We start from the raw sequence: 16,371 nt of genomic DNA, 5'->3' as shown, positions 1-16,371 counted from the left end.
ACTGTAAGTATTAATATATACAACCCACAGAAACAAAGCTCTTTGAAGTCCTTCATAATTTTTAAGAGTATAAAGGGGTCCTAAGATGAAAAATTTTGAGAACCGCAGCCTATAGTAAATAAGAAGGGAAATTTTTTCAATGCTTACTTTGTGCCAAGTAGTATGATTGGTGCTTTATCTATTTTACTGATTTGTATATATTATCCTCACAAAATCCCTCATGAGAATGGGAATTTTGCTGTATCCCCAGCACCTTTTACCATTCTTTGCATGTGGTAGGGGCTCAATAAATGAATAAATGAACAAGAAAGCTAAGATTCAAAGAGATCAAGTAGCCTGAATAAGCCACAGAGATGGAAAATGATAGAGCTGAGATTCTATCACAGATGTTCAGATTCCAAAAAATAAGCTCCTTCCACACTTAACACCATATCCACAGATGTTCCTATTTCAGCAACTATTTCTCACCTATTTTGCAGTCTCTGAAACAGGATATCATACACTCTAGGCACTTAATAAGTGCTTGCTGTATAAATAAAACCAATTTTCCTTTATCTATCACAGAAGCAAAAGAAAACAGTTTTAGTAGCTTTTTCCTAGGGGGGAAAAAATGACAAAGTTGGTGTCAAGAAAAGCACTAAGGACAAAGTACTTTACACTAAAGTGGAAAAACACTGACAAGTGTTTGGCTGTAGGCTCTAGTTCTGGCTCTGCCACAGATTTTATAGCTGTGAACAAGTAATTTAAACTTTTGGGGCTCTGTCTTTCAAGTGGAGGAGAGAAGCTGGTGGGTTACATATCTCTAAAATTCCCTACCATATTTAACATTCTTATATATCCATGATTCTTCCCTTTGGAACAAGTTACAGGCAATCTGAAGGCAAGATCCCAAAGTGCCCAAACAGTACTTTACACATAGCAAATGGTAAATGAGTATATATAAACAACATTCATATAAAGTTTAAGTATATACTGCTTGGGAAAAGAACTGTGTTTTTCAAGGAGCAGTGGTTAAAGGGTAGGAGAGATTTGAGAACCACAGCTATCTAATAACAAGAAACATCAAAATTCTACTGTATTATGAAGTAGTTTATAAAATGTTATTTGAGATAGCTAATGACTCACAGTGGCTTGAAATAATATTACATCTATTTATAAGTTTAAGCATTAATTTTCCTTGAGAAAAGATATTAAATTGTATTCTCCTCTCTCTCAACCTCTTTTAATTCCTACAGGCTCCAAAACAGTATTCTGATTTTATCATTGATATAAAAATATAAAACTCTACCTGATAAATGTTTTCTAATACAAATATGATTACTGTTTTTAAAAAATGGAGAAAAACATTAAAACAAGAAATTATAATATATATATGGGAAATGCTCACAATATATTAAGTTTTTTAAAAAGGATACAAAACAGTTTGCCTAATATGATTCTAATTTTACTTTAAAATCTACACAAAAGACTAGAAGAATATATAAGTTAATAGTCATTATCATTGGTTGTGTGACTATGAATAATTTTTATTCTTTAAATTTTTCTTTATTTTCAAAATGTGTACAATGAATAGGCAGTGTTTACATAAAAAGAAAATCTAAGCCTTGATTCTTAAATGAAAAATATTAAATCTACTGTATGGATATGGAGAAAAAACTAATTGCTGATAAGAGTGTAAAATTCATATAACCCCTTCAGAAAACCATTTGACAGTATGTACTGAAGTTATATAGAATTGATAAATAAATGGGGTGGGATGTATGTATATATGGGGAGAGTCTACTCATGTAATAGAATCCTATACATCAATGAAAAAAGAACAACAAACAAAAAGAACAAACTAATGCTACCTTCAACAACATGGATAATCCCTGCAGACATAATACATGAGCGAAAAAAAGTAGACACAAAGGATACAAACTGTAAATTTCCAGGCAAAACTAATCCCTGGTTATAAAGCTCAGAATCCTGGTAAATTTGTGGGGAAATAATAGGAGGGGCACGAGGGAGCTTTTTGGAGGACTGGAAATGTTCCCTACCTTTCTGATTTTTTGCATAGGCGTACATATATGTAAAAATTCACTGAATTATATGCTGTGTACTTCATTGTATGCAAATTATACCTCATTTTAAAAAAAAGAAAAAAATAGGCTACCATGTATTAAAAGCCTACTGTATATTATCTCCAGTATAAAACACTTTATCTTTCTCTAAATTGCACATGCTAAAACATGTCTTCCTTTAATTTCTATCCCCTGCCTCCCAAGGCTCCATGTATCAAATGGAATCTCTCTTTTAACTAATAATCTTTAAGTATTTTGAGTTCTCCCCACTGCCCAAATTCTCACATATTCTTTTATAGGCTAAGTATCCCTAATTTCTCTGGCTATTCCTCATATTATATATGCTAAAAATTATATATGCTAAGGCCCTAGAAATACAATGAAGGGAAAAGATCACATAGTATAGGAGGCTAGTCCATAAACAACAACGTAAGGGTATAAGAGCAGTGGGTAGAAAGTACTAAAATATCTTTGGGAACATAAAGAGATCTTGTGATTAAGACAGTCCATAAAGGAGAATACATTTGAGCAAGGTTTTGAAGATTACATAGTTGTTGTTCAATTCGCAATTCAACTAGAAGGAACTTCACTGAGCAGATGCACTATGACTTAAACAATGTATGGAATAAATGAACAGAAAGTCATCCAGTGGTAGATAGTATCTGCAAGTTATAAAACAGAATAAGGCTAGGTGGTAAGAGGTCTGAATGTATTGCAGGTAAAAAAATCTGAACATAACGCAAAGATGACAGGATTTGACATCAGAGGTGGTTTTCAACCTACTTTCTAATCCTACTCATCAAGAAAACCTGCTACACTCCCATCAGTAATAGTGGCTCAATTCAGCAGTAGGAGTAAGTAGGAGAAAACACTGTAGAATTTCAGGTAGATGATGTTTGAAAAACCTATTCAGAGTTTAAAAGCAGAGGGGTGACATGATCAGATCAGTATTTCAGAAAGATTACTGGAAGTGGTATGAAGAGAGAAGAGCCTGAACTGAGCAACACCAGTTACTCAGAACGGATATTAAGAGAAATCTGGGAGAAAATGTACAAGGCTTAATTAAAGATTGGATATGAAGGGCGAGGGACAGGGAGAGGTCATTCATGAAAACAAATACCACACATTCGAAAAGCAGGTTGGAGGAAGAAAGATAACTTTAGTTTTGGATATGCTGAATTGATTATAGGTGTCTGTATACTTATCTAACGATGCATATCCAGTAGCCACCTGAATATGCAGATCTAGAGCTTAAAAATGAATGTGGGATAAAAATATCTATTTGGGAATTACCTGCATTAAGGTAATAATTAAAATAATGGGACCTAAAATCACTCAGGGAAAGAATGTAGAGAAGTGATTTCTATGAAAATAGTAAGAGAAAGGTTAAAATTAAATTATAATCAGTATATTCTACTTGGAGGACAAAGACGTTTGTGGTATTTTATTCAGTCAGTTACAGAGAGTTCTCAAGAAGCTCATCATCTAGTATGGAAGACAAATACACAAGTAAATAAAAATATCAAAATGAATATGATAAATACAGTTATATGGCTGTACACTTCTTACCATGGAAGCCAAGAAGAGAAGAACTAAAGAAGAATGGTTGTAGTCAGGTAATACTTCCTGGAGGAGGCTCTACACCTGAACTTAACATATGAACAAGTAACAAACACTTCCTTGTATATGAAGATGCAAAATCACATATGGGGAGGATAAAGGTAGGGCAGGATCCAGAACAGAGTCTTATTTGCCATCTTATGAGTAATTCTTTGACAGTGAAGATAAAAGATACTCAGAACAAATGGTTAATTTTTAAAGTTTCTCCATTTTAAGAAGGTGACTGCCCTGGCTCTTTGAAAAAATTAACATATAGGAATAGCTATTCCCCAGTAAATGAAATGTTGCTGATTTTGATTTTAAATGTTTGTTTTTAAGTCAGTATAACTTAAGAAACATCAAATACCTAAAAGCAGTTAATACCTAAAATACCTAAAGCAGTTAATGTTAAATGTGCTTGGACCTTTATTTTGTTTAAATGTAATAAGTTTTTGAAATGTTTAAATACAAATTAAATGCCAAAAACATCATTGTAAAACATATATTATAAAGGAATCTCAAGTTTGTGTTGTAAATTGTTCAGTGTTCTCCTGAATATTTACAAAGCATACACAATAAACTGGCAGACATGCCCATGAAAATATTGTTGCTAAGAGAATCAAAAGCTAACACATGCAGCACATTAAGAGATACATGACTTGCTGACTTGAAATATCTGACTAAATATAGTCAGTCTATTAAGCCATATATGGAAAGAAACAGAGTGACTCAAATATACTTCTAAAATCTTATCTGACATGATTTATCTTAAGTTTTTCTTAAATACATATTCCGAGCCATTACCAATAACAGATGATTGTGTGAAGACACTTTTGTCATTTAATCCAGGTACAGGCAGCTTTGTCAACTTGAACTATAAACTATCTCAATAAACTAGTTCAAGTACATAAAACATCTGTTTTTATTGAAAAGGGGGCCTAGTTATTTTTCTCAGCAAGTTAGCACAAGGACAACCTTTGTTCCCCACTCATGTTTAGGAAAAAGCTCAAAAGTCTAATAACAAAGAATTGAATTATAAAGGGGCTACACAAAGTTGGCTCTAAGAAGACAGAGTCCATGCCTTAAAGACAGATTCTGGGTGAGGCACGTGGAGTTGAAAAATCATTAAATTTCATTCCTAGAAGAGATAAAAACAAATGTGTTTAGCAACCATTCAATTCAATTGAGTAAAATCACAATTACAAAATAAACAGCATTTGAAATAAATTCTAACACTGTTATATTCCTTTTCATGAACAGACTCTAGAGCCAGATTGTCTGGGATTAATCCAGTTCTGCCAGTAGGCTGGTTGTTGTTGGGTCTATTATATAACATCCTGTGTGCCACAATTTCCTCTGGAAAATGAGGACAACAATAGTACCTACTTCAAAAGTTTACTATGAGAGGTATATGAATTAATATATAAATCACTTAGAGTAGTATCTGTTGAATAGTAGGTACTATTATGTTTATATCAATACATAATCCAAATGTTCAATCATCCCCATTAAAATCTTTTTCTTTTTCAATTCTCATCTAAAACTATTTCATCCCTTTAAAACTACAAAACAAAGTTAAATGGTGGAGACTTGTCAAATATTCTTTGTAGTACCACTTTTGGTAAAAGTCCTATCTACTAATGATTTCTAAGAGGATGATTAAATTTTAAAAGATGCATTAAGAAAATTTTAGGAATCAAACCTCCTTCCAACAAACTTTTACATATAGAAGTTTTAAATAAGCTCATTCATACAAATTACATACAACACAAGAGAGTAAAACAAAGGAAAAGATTTAGTTGTATAAATGTAATTATACCAACTTAGGTGAATATATAATTATAGTCAATTAGATGAAATGCTTACAATTTGCACCTAATCATTACTAACACAGTTAATTACTGAAAGGTAAAAGACAAATTAATCTGAATACAGAAGTTCTCTAAAACAATTTCTACTTCCTTGAAACAACTCTTTATGACTCTTAGCAAGGAAAACTCAGTTCTACTCAACTGATAGGAACAGAAATTTGTAGATATACCAGAAAATAGTCCATGCCCTAAGCATTCAGGGTGACACAGATGTCAGTGAGTATGTGTAAAGAGGAAGTAAACTGGAGATGTCCAAACAAGTTTTTGTTCTATTTTAAAGAAAACTTGGACATATCAAAGGAGGAATCACAGGTGTAGTTTATACAAGAAAAATAATGAAGAACTCCGAGCAGCATTCCCATACTAAACAATAAAAAATATCGATAAATACCTTGGTCTTGCATTGAGACTGGCAAATAAATGAGCATGTACAATCTTAGGAGATCATCTATTATATTTAATAATGAAAACAAGTAAGTTCAGCACTGCATTTTAGTTCAATGATTTTTTTTTTTTGCCTTTCTTATTTCTTATAAGCAGGTAGGATCTCTAGACATAAAAATAAAGACCTGGCCTTACAATAAATCATATGTTCACATGATAAAAATGATTGGAAGAATAAAATTCAAAACACAGATTATACACAATGGCTAAACCATGGGAATTCTCTATTGGGATTAAGAAAAATTCAGACTTACATAATATATATAGTATCCATAGGAGACACAATGCCTGACAAGGAGAAGATCCAATTTATCTTTGTGGATTGAATGAACTGGACAAGGCAAAAAGACTATAACAAAAATCTGAAAAAACTCTTTTGAGAAAAAATTTCGAGGGGAAAAGTCATTGGTATCTGTGGGAGACTGGTTCCAGTACTCCCTGCAGATACCAAAATTTGCGGATGCTCGAGTCCCTTATATAAAATGGGGTAGTATTTGATTATAACCTACGTACATCCTCCTGTATACTTTAAATCATCTCTAGATTACTTAAAATACCTAATACAATGTAAACGGTTGTAAATACAATGTAAATGTTATGTAAAGAGTTGAAAGCTTGCGGCAGTTTCAACTTTTGCTTTTTGGAACTTTCTGGAATTTTTTTGTGGACTATTTTCAACTCTTGGTTAGTTGAATCCTTGGATGTAGAGGACGGCCAACTATAATCGACACATCGCGTAAACATTCATACTTCATCTAACAAGTACTAAGTATTTGAATAAGAATGCCAAAAACTGGAAACCATAATTATTCCAAGATTAAAACACACCCTTTATCTACTCTTATTACACAGCTGTTATTTCCTTTATTGATAAAGATCTATAAAGTAGTAAGTCAAACCTAGATCTTTAGAGGCCAAAGACTTTTATTTGAGGACTCAGTAAGGGAAGAATATTACTTCTAGAGTTTAGAATCCTTATGGATATAAAAATGTTAAACTTCAGGATCATTCTTTGACAAATAACTTTTATGGACTGCCTACTATATATAAAGCAATGAGCCAGCCACTTTGGTGGATACAAGGACCAGCAGTAGAGAGTATATTCTTTTTGTTTCCTTTATGCACGCTGCCTGTCATATAGCAAGTCCATAATAAATACATGTAAAATGAATCAAAATAAAATGCAAACCTCTCCTTAATGAGCAGGTGTTTATGACCTAGTGTATGTGTACATTAAACTCTACTAAGTACTGTATAAGACATGCTGCCTTTATTACTGTTTCATGTGTTCCAGTCTTTTCTCACTACTGGATTATAATCTCTTAAGAATAGAAATTGTCTTATATATCCCACAATACCTAACAGTGCTACTCAGCAAATTTTTCTTAATGGACTAAAACAATTGATCATGTAGTACTGTTCTCAGGATGCTTATCATCTACTTAGGAAAATAAGATAAGCAGATAAAGAAAAATACTAAGCAATTTAAAAGCAACATAGCATCAGTGCTGGGAAAACTGGACAGCGACATGTAAAAGAATGAAATTAGAACACTACTTAACACCATACACAAAAATAAACTCCAAATGGATTAAAGGCCTAAATGTAAGACCAGACACTATAAAACTCTTAGAGGAAAACACAGGAAAAACACTCTTTGACATAAATCATAGCAAGCTCTTTTTTGACCCACCTCCTATAGTGATGAAAATAAAAAAATAAATAAACAAATGGGACCTAATGAAACTTAAAAGCTTTTGCACAGCAAAGGAAACCATAAACAAGACAAAAAGACAACCCTCAGAATGGGAAAAAATATTTGCAAATGAAGCAAGGGACAAAGGATTAATCTCCAAAATATACAAACAGCTCATAGAGCTCAATATCAAAAAAGCAAACAACCCAATCCAAAAATGGGGAGAAGATCTAAATAGACATTTCACCAAAGAAGACATACACATGGCCAAGAGGCACATGAAAAGATGCTCAACATCACTGATTATTTTTTAAATTAATTAATTAATTGATTGATTTTTTTTGGTTGCGTTGGGTCTTTGTTGCTGTGCACAGGCTTTCTCTAGTTGCAGTGAGTGCGGTGTGCGGGCTTCTCATTGCAGTGGCTTCTCTTGTTGCAGAGCACGGGCTCCAGTAGTTGTGGCATGCGGGCTCAGTAGTTGTGGCTTGTGGGCTCTAGAGCACAGGCTCAGTAACTGTGGCGCACGGGCTTAGTTGCTCCACGGCATGCGGGATCTTCCTGGACCAGGGCTCGAACCCATGTTCCCTTTACTGGCAGGCGGATTCTTAACCACAGCACCACCAGGGAAGCCCCCAAATCACTAATTATTAGAGAAATGCAAATCAAAACTATGATGAGGTATCACCTCACGCTTGTCAGAATGGCCATCATCAAAAAATCCAGAAACAATAAATGCTGGAGAGGGTGTGGAGAAAAGGGAACCCTTTTGCACTGTTGGTGGGAATGTAAATTGATACAGCCACTATGGAGAACAGTATGGAGGTTCCTTAAAAAACTACAAATAGAACTACCATATCACCCAGCAATCCCACTACTGGGCATATACCCCAAGAAAACCGTAATTCAAAAGGACACATGTATCCCAATGTTCACTGCAGCACTATTTACAATAGCCAGGACATGGAAACAAACTAAATGCTCAACGACAGATGAATGGATAAAGAAGATGCGGTACATATACACAATGGAATATTATTCAGCCATAAAAATAAACAAAATTGGGTCATTTATAGAGATGTGATGGACCTAGAGACAGTCATACAGAGTGAAGTAAGCCAGAAAGAGAGAAACAAATACCATATATTAACGCATATATGTGGAATCTAGAAAAATGGTACAGATGAACCTATCTGTAGGGCAGGAATAGAGACGTAGACATAGAGAAAAGACATGTGGACACAGGGCGGGAAGGGGAGGGTGGGACGAATTGGGAGATTAGGTTTGACGTAAATACACTACCATGTGTAAAACAGACAGCACGGGGAGCTCAGCTTGGTGCTCTGCAACGACCTAGATGGGTGGGATTGGAGGTGGGGGAGGGAGGTCCAAGAGGGAGGGGATATAGGTTATACATATAGCTGATTCACTTCATTGTACAGCAGAAACTAACAAAATGTTGTAAAGCAATTTTACTCCAATAAAAAAAAAATAGTTCCCCTCCTAAAAAATAAAAGCAAAATAGCATTAATAAAAGAAAAGTGGGTATGTGAGTAGAGATGAGTTAAAGAAATCTTTTTATACGTAATAAATCCTTTGCCAGGTTTCATTACTGTCTGAGCTCTGGAGATAGAAAGCCAGCTACAGGTAGCTGTTTTCCTTGTTGAATTTATCAGACATGATCACACACTGACCTAGAGGTGTTTAATCAATGAATATATACCAATAAGAAAATAATTTAATTTCAGGGGAAGTAATAAAAGCTTTTACATACTGTTTTATGCAATTCAATTAAATACAACAACAACAGGTTACAAAGGAGTATGCATAATATGATTCAATTCTCTTCATTGATATTCCTTTTCAAGACTCTGGAAGAATACATGTATACCTCATTTTATTGTGCTTCACAGATACTGAATTTTCTTACATTGCAGATACTGCATTTTTTTTTTTTTTTTTTTTACAAGCTGAAAGTCTGTGGCAACTCTAGGTCAAGCAAGTCTATCAGTGCAATTTTTACACAGCATTTCCTTACTCTGTGTCTCTGTCACATTTTGGTAGTTCTCCGAATATTCCAAACTTTTTAATTATTATTATATTTGTTATGATGGTCTGTGATCAGTTATCTTTGATGTTAATATTGCAAAAAGATTATGACTTGCTGAAGGCTCAGATGATTGCATTTTTAGCAATAACGTATTTTCAAATTAAGGTGTGTACACTCTTTTAAAGACATAATGCTATTTCACACTTAACAGACTACAATATAGTGTAAATATAACTATTATAGGTACTAGGAAACCCAAGAATTCACGTGACTTGCTGTATTTGGATATTCACTTTACTGCGGTGGCCTGGAACCGAATCTGCAATACCTCCGAGGTATGCCTCTATATGCCAAAATGTTAATTAACAGAAGTCAAAGTCATTGAGTTATTTTCCAAAAACCTTAAAGGACAAAAAATTCTTATGGTTTTCCAAAACAAAAAAGAAAATCACATAGTTGTTAGCTATCTGTTTTTTGATGAATTTCTTCAGTGCTCAGCAAAATAAGTGGTCAATAAATAGCACAGACTCTTCACTAATTCAATAAATATTTATTAAGTGCCCACTACAGCAAGATACCATGTGCTGCTAGGAATACACTGGGGAACGATATAAACCAGATTTCTATACTCATAAAGCTTACACAGTCCAGCAAGCAAGAAAGATAACTAAACAAACAATAACAAGAGGCATGATAAATACTATGGACTTTACTAGAGAACTTAACCTAGATTTAGGAGAAAGAGAGGAGAAATCAGAATATCTGAGAATGGCGTTAAGGAATTTCCACTTTAAAAAGGCTCGCCATCTAAACCGTAAAAACACACTAGATTGAAAACCACTGATATCCCCAGTAACTGAAGCTAGAGAAATAAACAAGGCACAAACAGCATATGTAAAATATGATCAGAAAAGCCTATGTCAAACCTGGAGAGCTATGAGAATTTAATAAAGGGGAGACAAAATAAAGGGGAAGAAAAAATAAAATAAAAATTTAAAATATACATAGGTATGTAAGTAAGAGAAAAATTCAGGTAGAGAAAGCAGTGTGGAAGAAAATGCAACTTGACAAACTAAAGGAAATGCCCCATATTTTGGTGCTACTTAACAACACAAATGAAGAATACACGAGATCAAAAGGTAAGAAGATAAACCCTACTTAACAAAAAATTCAGCCAATTAAAATAAATTCAGAAATCAAGACACAGTGGTCAAAACTCATAACAAGTAAATCAAAAATAATGTAAATATTATAAATTCTAACAAGGTAGAAATATTAATACAGTTAACAAAACAAGATTAGGGGAGAGAAGAGCAAAAATGAATGAGTGCTGATTTCCTAATCTTTCCTAATGAGTAGTATGATCTTTCTAAAACTGGAACGTGGTTCATAAAAAATCCTATTGCAACGTATTGATATTATGCATAGCCTGTTTTCTTAATCTTAAAGGAATATTTAAGGAAATACTCTGTAGTTATAAAGAAAATTTATCTAAAATTTAACCATTACTTCAGTATTCAGGTTTTTTTCTTTTGGCAAATTAAAGCAAAACTCAATTTTACACATTTTAATTAAAATAGTATACGTAATATGTCCTTTTAAATAAAAGTATATCAAATAATTTGCACAGACATTCGAAAATAATGTTTCCTAAATGAATAATGGTTAGTTATGGATAATCAACATCCACTGAGCAACTATTATTACTTTTTTTTTCAGCATATAGCACATTTCTTAAAGTTAAAAAAAGAGCCAAACACTTCCTGCAATAAATTCAGTCTAATCAGAAATAAACATATATATAGATAAAATTACAAAACAATAAAACCTCTCTAAAATTCTCCTCATTCCAGTATACATGGATTATTTCAGTATACCTTTCCTAAAACCTCAAGAATTAAAACTATATGTTAAAAATTGAAATATATATATTTCTATATATTAAAAATATCAAATTCAGGGGAAAGGGAGAGGTTTGGGAAGGGAAAGGCAAATTTTTTGATATACCATGACATGAATGGGTGGAAAAAATTAGGGAAAAGGCAATCTAAGCCTTGGAGTTATATTTCTATATCCTTTTCAGAAACGAAAGAGCAAAGATATGTCTAACAAACGTTGAGAACCTGGTAGCTGTTCTGCTATTTTCAGACATGCTTTGGCAAAAAATATCAAGGATGAAGTTAAGAATATATGAGTCTCGGTCCTGATGGAAAAAATTGAAAAAAAAACTTATTTGGTTATTTTAACCAAATATTATTTTCCATTTTAGCCTACCAAGCTAGTCTGCATTTCTGGAACCATTAATGGAAGACTTAAGGGAGCAGGAGTTAATACTTCCAAGTCACAAAATAAGAGGAGCACCAAACATTCAAATGGAGAGAAGAGAGAAAAAAAAAAGGTGAAGCTATAAATTATTTTCAAGTACTCTGCTGAACAGTAAGAAAAGGAGAAATGTTCCTAGGGAGCAAGGCATAGTAAATAGGAACGAATGAATTAAGTATTTACTAATATAAGTTGAGGAATGTAAAATACCACAAAAATTATTTTAATTTGATGCTTGTGTAAGTAGCCTCTAAAATAGCAATGATTCCTGCCTCATCCTCATCAAGTTTACATCCTTGTGTAAACTCCTCCCGTTGAGTGTGGACCAGACTGAGTAACTTGCTTCTAATAAACGGAATGAGGTAGAAGTAATGGTACGTCACTTTTAAGACTAGGCTATTAAAAGATCGTAGATTCCATCTTGGCATGAACCCTCTCTTGCCCTCTCCCAAATTGCTCACAACTTGGGAAAACTCAATTGCAGTGTCAAGAAGCAGTCTTATTAAGAGGCCCATGTGGCAAGGAAGTAAGACCTGCCAATAATGAGCTTTGAAGTGGATCCTTCCCCGCCTTCCCCCCCCCAAGTTAAACCTTCAGACGACATGAAGTCCCAGCCAATAGCTTGAAGTCAATCGAAGTACCTAGATAAACTACATCCAAATTCCTTAACCATAGAAAATTTGGTAATAAATGTTTGACATTTTAAGTTTAGGAGTAATTTATTATGTGGTGATAAATAACAGCTACATTGCTGGATTACTGATGAATGTAGAAGGCATTTATATCAGTTTTCATTGCTTCCGTTTGTGTGTATCCAAATATCCTGTTCCCTTCTCTACTTAATCTCTAATCTGTCTTTTCTCCTGTATTTCCACTTCTCTTAAATGTGGTAAGTTAGTCCTTCAAGTTATTATCTAAATTTAGACCTATCACTCTAATTCCACAAATTCAAAGCTCTAATCACAATGGACCACGCTCCATTTCTTGAATATGCCAAACAATCTGAAATTATAACTTCAGAATAAATAACAATCACCTGATAAGGTACCAGTACTCATGCTTGATGAGTAAAAACGTATTTGATATAAAAGAAAATAACCTTCTAACTAACCAGAGCTATCCTAATAAACAATAAAAATTATTACTCTTTCAATATTTATTTTTGAGGATGGAGGGCATATGAATAGCAAGAATTAAAGTCAGCTTTTATACATTCCTTTGCATTGAGGGAAAAGGATATGTATAATTTTCTACTGCATAATTCATTCGTTTGATCATTTTCCCAAGACTGTTATAAAAAGATGCCAGTATTTTACATTTACAGATTATGGAGTTTTGACATTCCTTCAAATGTAAATAACTAGTCAAAAGAGAAAGTAATAAGGCAGAAATAAAAATACGTAAATTTTCAATTTGCCTCCTGAAACAACTGTCAGCATGCAGCCCTTCTGAATGCAATTCATCACAAAAATTTACTGTAGTATTTCCCAAACTGTTTCCATGAAATTACTAAAATGAAAAGGTTAATAAATGGTCTTTAATAAAAGGTTCTTAAAAATAATTAAATTTAGGAAATACTGGATTAAACAGATTTCTTTACTGCAGAACTTGTCAACAAGTCTCTTTTCCCACTGACATCTATTTTTATCACCAATTTTTTTTTTTTTTTTTTTTTTTTTTTCAGTACGCGGGCCTCTCACTGTTGTGGCCTCTCCCGTTGCGGAGCACAGGCTCCGGAAGCGCAGGTTCAGCGGCCATGGCTCACGGGGTCTAGCCGCTCTGCAGCATGTGAGATCTTCCCGGACCGGGGCACGAACCCGTGTCCCCTGCAACGGCAGGTGAACTCTCAATCACTGCACCACCAGGGAAGCCCCAAACTCTATTTTTATGTCCAAGTTAAAGCAGACAGTCTGGGAACCATTGTTCCATACATACAATGTAATATAACAAACAAGTGTACCACTGCACTGTGAATTCCTAGTCTCTCTCACAGAATGAACTAATTTCACAATTTTACACTATTTTTCACCTCTAACGGAAAAACCTTGTATGCAGATTTTGTGTACCAATAACTGCATGGAATCAAGAAACTTCTGAAAGGTTTTCTGTTGTTGTTGTTTAAACTAAACAATCAATAATTAACATGGCTAACTCAACACATTACAAATGAGATTTTCACCTTTGGGGATGGTTCTCCAGCTACCTAGAAGACGTTGACACACATACGCATCTCTGCCAGAAAGACAAAAGCTACAAAACTCTGCTAAGACAGATGTGACAAAGGATCTTTAGATAAAACAAAACACAGTGCTAAAAACCCGACAAAGCACGCTCATGCTCCATCACAAAAAAAGCAGGTTGGCAGGAGGAAGGGATTGAGTTCAGTTGCCAAGAAAAGTAACCTGGTAATAAAAATTCAATTCTTTCTGATCATACGAATTAACTAAGGCAGTTTGGGATTTCTCGTGAAGAAGACAAAGGGAACCTACGAGTAATGGCTGAGGCACTGCTAGACCTTATAGGTTGCTCCTCAATTTAGACTTCTTCTAACCATCTTAATCCTTTATTTCTGACAACTTTTCCAGCCTATGTTCATGTAGCTAGAATTAAATCATTCTCTTCTTCCATCTTCTGTAACACTGTGAACACACCTCTCCTAACACACTTAGAACACTGTGTGATAATTATCTACCCATATGTACTATTTCTGCATTCATTTTCCTCTCCTTCTGCTTCCACTGCTGGGAGCTCTTAAAGGCAAGGACTCCATTATGTATTCAGAGCATAGACTACATTAGGCAGTAATCAAACGTTGAATGGAGGAAACAGTAGGATTTAGCTTCAGTGTAGGACTCAGAAATAGGTTGCTGATTCTTTGTTACCTGTAGATGACTGTATCAGAAATTAATTTTTCCATGTCATATCTGACTTACTACAGTGGATAAGTTAAAACACATTTTGCAATCTTCTTATGTTAGGGGGAATAATACCTTCCCTTTTCCTACACGATAAATCTATAACTAAGAATTTTAGTATCTACAAAGTATTAAACTATCTTGCAGTTAAAGGTACAACTGAGCGACACAGATCACTCAGAAAAATCACATTCTTCAAAGCAGAAAGATGACTAGAGCTGAATAAGATCATACCAGGATAGAAATAACTTATTGTTTTAGCGGCCCTGTGGTGGTGATCACTGCTGCTCCTGAATGTTTACACTTTTTTCACCTGTGTCCCCTAATCAGGTACCAGGAGTTCCAAGGTAGGAAAGACTCCAAACAATTAATAATTTCACTTTCACTTACCCTAACGCCTGCCTTTAGTGAAACTTGCACTTCTTAATTGTACCATATGCAGATATGATCCCTTCCCCTCATCTAAGGGTCAGATAAAATAAACCGTTTTATTTTTAAGTTTCCTTTTAGAAAAATCAAATTATATAACCAATATCATGTAATGTTTTGTTAAAAATAACATTAGCATTCTAGCATAAAACTACTGCCACAAAAGCAATTCCTTTTTTGTGTAAGACAGACTCCCAATGCACATAAGGTTCCTAGTAATTTAGCTGCTGTGGTAATAAAGGCAGCCAAGAAGAGAGCACTGAAGACAAAGTGAAAGCCAGCTAGTTTTTTTTTTTTTTTCTTTTTCTTTTTTTAGAGTGGTGCCTTGCATTTCACTGAAAGTCTAAAAGCTAAGTCTTGACCATATAAGGCTTTGGGATTCCCATGGATAGAAATGCCTAGGCAACAGTCAAATCTAATAACCTTAAAATACATGAAATACAGGTACTAAACTACCATGAGAGGGTTCTTATTTTTTGCTCTAGTTTCACTTAAATATATTCTTACAGATAATCCCCAAAGTGTTCCTGCAAAACATTACGATCAAATTCACAAAGCTGAAATATATAAAAAGTATATATAACTCACAGAAAATTCCTTAAAAAATAAGCAACTTTTAATGGAAACCCTCCTAAAGTCTGTTACACATTCTTCTGTCTTTTTTTTTTTTTTTTCCCGGTACGAGGGCCTCTCACTGCTGTGGCCTCTCCCATTGCGGAGAACAGGCTCCGGACGCGCAGGCTCAGCGGCCAGGGCTCACGGGCCCAGCTGCTCCGCGGCATGTGGGATCTTCCCAGACCGGGGCACGAACTCGTGTCCCCTGCATCGGCAGGCAGACTCTCAACCACTGCGCCACCAGGGAAGCCCTCCTCTGTCATTTTAAACACATACAAAAAGATGCAATTTCATTTCTCTCCATTAACTCATTACGGTGTCAACTATTAAACTCTTGATGTTATATAACACTGTCCTTCTGGACAGTAGT

At 34.4% G+C, this 16,371-nt stretch overlaps 1 protein-coding gene across 8 annotated transcripts in view; it reads right to left on the bottom strand.

Annotated features, from left to right (window-relative positions):
* PPP1R12A (protein phosphatase 1 regulatory subunit 12A) overlaps nucleotides 1–16,371 on the bottom strand; it is a 158,467-nt gene that overhangs the window by 99,761 nt on the left and 42,335 nt on the right. Inside the window, exon 1 of one of the 8 annotated variants that reach the window (XM_060305552.2) lies at nucleotides 469–488. The exons of the other annotated variants lie outside the window; for them this stretch is intronic. The gene's annotated coding sequence lies outside the window, so the exon portion shown is untranslated. Of the gene's footprint in view, nucleotides 1–468; nucleotides 489–16,371 lie in introns of those variants that run through there. 8 annotated transcript variants of the gene reach the window in all.

This window comes from Globicephala melas, chromosome 10, assembly GCF_963455315.2.
Source record: "Globicephala melas chromosome 10, mGloMel1.2, whole genome shotgun sequence".
NCBI classification, from domain to species: Eukaryota; Metazoa; Chordata; class Mammalia; order Artiodactyla; family Delphinidae; genus Globicephala; species Globicephala melas.
This window is presented reverse-complemented; position numbering and strand designations above follow the sequence as displayed.